The 4,694-nt window shown below is 43.5% G+C and overlaps 1 pseudogene; it reads right to left on the minus strand.

The window, feature by feature from the left end:
- Nucleotides 1–1,090: 1,090 nt before the first annotated feature.
- Nucleotides 1,091–3,133, minus strand: LOC135336281 (uncharacterized; annotated as a pseudogene).
- Nucleotides 3,134–4,694: the final 1,561 nt, after the last annotated feature.

Here is a 4,694-nt window from a genome sequence, read left to right on the forward strand (position 1 = left end):
GTGCGTATGATTATATATTAGCTAGCTGATAATACTATACGCTTACCTACGTAGCTTGTAAAGTATACTTGCTCCAGCAGTGTGTTGAAGCCCGAGTTTAAAATACAGAAGCCTATATATGTATGCTCAGCGGGGTTATCATTGATTTGCTTAGCTATCTGTTGGTCTCATCCACAATGTATTCTGTTATCAGCTGTGAAGAATGCTGGACACCGGAAAGTTTGGGCTAACAGATTGGTTGAGATGGTGGGAGTCCATAGGCAGGCCACTGCTTACAGTAAGTGGTGTTTGTGCGTGTGTGTGTGTGTGTACGTGTGTGTGTGTGTGTGTGCACTTGTGTGTGTATCTTTATGTGCGCGTGCGTGTGTGTGTGTGTGTGTGTGTCTGTATATGTGTTCCCACGCGAGTGTGTGTGTGTGTGTGTCTGTAAGTGTGCCCGCGCGGGTGTACGTGTGTGTATGGCTACACGTGCACACGCGCGTGCTTGTGTGTATCTGTGTGTGTGTGTGTATTCACTATTGGTGCCCACTTGTGTGTGTGTGTGTGTGTGTGTGTGTGTGTGTGTGTGTGTGTGTGTGTGTGTGTGTGTGTGTGTGTGTGTGTGTGTGTGTGTGTGTGCCCCCTGTGTGTGCCTGTGTGTGTGTGTGTGTGTGTGTGTGTGTGTGTGTGTGTGTGCCCCCTGTGTGTGCCTGTGTGTGTGTGTGTGTGTGTGTGTGTGTGTGTGTGCCCCCTGTGTGTGCCTGTGGCATGATACTTTATACGTGCTAACAATTTACATTATCATTATCAGTGCTGCCAAAAGTTAATTCTTATGCCTAGGCTTGTGTGAAGTTTCTGCTTGCTTCCAAGGTTACAATTCAATTAGGCTCACTACTCAATTAGGCTCACTACTCACTAGGCTCACTGTATACATGTATAGAGGTTGATTGCGTAATAATGTTCTGACCTTTTCAGGGGAAAGAAAAGGCTTGTTGGGTTTATGAGTGTACTGTTTACTTGTGTAAGGACATTTTCTTCCCAACATAATATTAATAGGCTTGTTGGTTGTGTTATGCTCCCCAGCTAGGATTAGGTCACAATTAATTTTGTCATTAGTTGGCTTGTGTGATTAGTTGGCTTGTGTGTTTGCCTGTGATATGCATTGTAATTCTGTGCCCAAAGTTTAATCTTTTTATGAACTCCCAGTTTGTTGTAGGATCACAATTGCTTTATATGTGCCTATGAGTGCCATTGCATGTAAGTTTGCTTGTGGGAGCCTGTACATAATTATGTCTAAGGTTGCATGATTCATCATTTTTTGTCACCCTTGTATGAGATGTACTGTACTTTGTGTATGGCTGTTCTCAGTATACTTCTTTAGGTTTGTTGGCTTGTGAGTTAGTGCCCAATTTTTAGTGTGCTGTCTGTTATAGCAATTCAATTATAATTATGTGGCTGAATGTTATTATTCAATTTAGTGTGTGTATTGATTGCATGATAATCTTTTGATCTTTTAGGCACCACCCTAAACAAAGGTTACATATCAATTCTTTATGGCTGGCTTGTTGGCTGGTGTTTGTCAGGTTCTGTGCTACTTAACCATTGATTCTAGAGGTGATCTGCTTGGTTGGTAATACTCTTTCTTCCTCATGCAGGTCTGTGAAACAATCGTCACTGCTATCTGCCATGGTACCACCACCATCTTATGGGTCTGAGAAGTCCTACTCACTGTCACTGCTATCCAAGATACCCAGGATACCTCATCCCCTGTGTACAGAGGCCTCTTTGTTATTGTTGTACCGTAGAATTAATTGTAATTGTATTTTTGTATGTTCACTTTTGAGATTGATATTGAATTTATATAAAAAACAAATTTCATGCGAAATTTTAAGCAAATTTTTGATTGCTAACCTATGGTGATCGGACTTGGTATGGCTTCTGTTGACCTTCGAGAGAAGCCTTGCAAAGATGTGGAGCTCAGGAAGGTTGTAGCTTACCACAAATTAAATAAGAGTAGAGTAATGTGCGGTTGACGCAAATATGCGCCGCGGCTAATACAAAAACAAGTGAAAGTAAAAAAGAGGTTAAAAAAATAAGTTAGTGTTCTAGGTGTCCCTCCACAACTTGGACCTCGATTGGCTCAAGAAGTACATCCTTAGCTGGTCTGTTTCTTGATGACCTGGCACCCCTAATTGCCATAATGGATGCCCTCAGTAGAGCGAAACTCAGCTGGCATCGTATCCATCCTATCATTGTATTGTAGGGTACATCTCTCTTCTCACTGAGCATCGACGAAAGTCTCTTGTAGAAAGTTGTTGCAGCTCTTCCCATGCCTCCAGTAGATGAGAGGACTAGTGGTGTGAAAGTTGAGTGTTCCACTTCCCGAATACGCTGTTCATAGTGGCGTTTCTTTTCCAGCTCATGTCTTCTGTATGTAGATGCTAGAGAGGTTTGTTGATTCGATTGGGCGCTTGGGTTAAATACCCTTACATCAATTTTCGAATCTGCCTCCCCAGAAGCCGCATACTGCGATGTCTAGTCTTGATTGGTCTTCTGTGTTGGCTGTTCTGTGGGACAAGGATTCTCCCCTAATAGGTTGAAGGTGTGGCTCTATTGATACACTGTGGCATACTTTCGTCAGCAGGGAGGCAGTAATATCTCGAATTTCGTTATGCCTAATTGATGGATATCCTCCGGTCGGACACGACATGGCATGTGCGATACCGAAAGTGTGGCCACAGCTGCAGTGTGATGGTGTGTTCTTTAGAGCCCAGCCATAGCGGAGGGATAGGGCATCCCGGAACGCAGCCTTATGGAGAGCGAAGCCATGGTTCTCGATGGGTAGTGCTGTCAGCCAGGTTGACGCACCTTTCTCTTGTGAGAGCTCCATGCTGCGTTGGAGCGGGATAGGGAGTTGTTCCAGCAAGTTTTTGGCTGATTGTTTTAGTCTGTTTTGTTTCTCTGATCTAGTTGAAGCCTTTATTTTCTTTGAGTTTCCGAGCATTCAGCATTCTGGTGGTCTTGTTTCAATACCAGTTCTACAAGTGGGGCACTGATCTTCTTTGACGTGTAGTGCTGACTTGCTGATACACATAGAGGATTGATCAGGCCTATGCCTCCATATTTAGGAGGAAGTGTAAGCAGTTCTCTAACCAGGTCCCCTGGTGGGCTGTGTCCCGTAAGAGCAGGAATGAATAGTGTCCTCACTGCATCTTCTAGGGGCTGTAGTTGTTCTGTGGCCGACAGTAACTCAAAATCTGTGACTCTTAGGAAATGATTCCACTTAGAAGAGATGCCATGTGTAAAGGCAGAGAAGGCCGCGTGTGGTTCTGTTTTTGCAATTGTGCTGAGTGTTTTAATTTCCTCTACCCATTCTGTGACTTTCTTGTCAATTAGTTGGTTCTGGAACGAGGTACGTGGTGCCGATTGCTCCTCCAAGGTATTGTTTGCCTTCTGTCGAGATGCTAATATCTGTGCCTTGGAATATTGTAAGGTAACCGTAAAAGCTGTTTTTTTATCTCCAATTAGAAGGCGACCCTCTAAACTAATTTTCCTCAGCCTCAAAACTAATTTTCCACCTCTGAATACAGCCACCTATACCAGTGAAAATATTTTTATGTGGCGCCTTAAATAGAGCTTCTACGGTACTCTTTGCCAACAAGATTATCATTTTACGTTACGGTACCTGGTAAATGTAGTTGGGAAGAAGCGGTCTAGATGTGGAGACTGTGAGGGCTGTCACGAGGCCAATGACTGTGGAACCTGTACACTTTGCCTAGACAAGCCCAAGTTTGGAGGTCCTGGGAGGAAAAAACAGTGTTGCGTCACCAAGAAATGTAAATTTTTGGCACATCTGAGACACTTCAGCCAACACATTATAATATAACTTTTTCAGGTGTATACAGCTCGCAAAGACCAAAGGCAACTCATTAATAAAAAAGTGTGTTGGCTCAACCTTCTATCAACAGATCAGCCCTCTGGACCTTGCTTGTGGTCTCCTTAATGGTCAATTCATCACTCCACCTGGTGTCAGCATGCCAGCTATACCTGTACCAGTACTACAAAACATGGTAGAAACAAATACATGGCCAGAAGACTTCAATAAGTATAGTTGATGTTCTGTAGCTGTTGTGTCTCTGTCTCTGTTTTTTACTACACTATACACTGTGTGTTTTTATGAATGATGTAATGAAATAATGACGTAACCGTTTCAAACAGGGTGAACTTAGTGAATCCCGGTCTATTCCGTAATTACGCAAATTTGCGTCATCTGCGGTTAATCAGCGCAAGGTATTCCTTGGCTATCGATGCAGACTGCAGGACATGGTTGATTGACCTTTGACCTTGTGCATACTGATCTTGGCGGCTCTTTGTTTAACCGTGCGCGCTTAATGTCTTTACTGTGAGAGTTTAGAATTAAGCATGCGCGGTTCATTGTGGCGATAGGCGGAGGCGGGTGACCCTTCTCGGCCACCGTAGAATCGTCCACAACATTTTTGTGGACGATTCTGTGTTCCTATTCCTTGTACGTACGCGTGATGCGTGGCTTTATAGATATTAACCTTCAATTCTGCTTCACTATAGATGGCTTCACTAAGTAGTGTGGTTTTCCAGCAGTGTATGTAGAGGCGTGTGTATAGTCCCCACTAAAACAAAACAACCGGAAACGAAGGTCAATAATATATATGGGCTATATAGGTTAGGGTTTTAGGGGA

Source organism: Halichondria panicea, chromosome 5, assembly GCF_963675165.1.
Source record: "Halichondria panicea chromosome 5, odHalPani1.1, whole genome shotgun sequence".
In the NCBI taxonomy this organism is placed as follows: domain Eukaryota; kingdom Metazoa; phylum Porifera; class Demospongiae; order Suberitida; family Halichondriidae; genus Halichondria; species Halichondria panicea.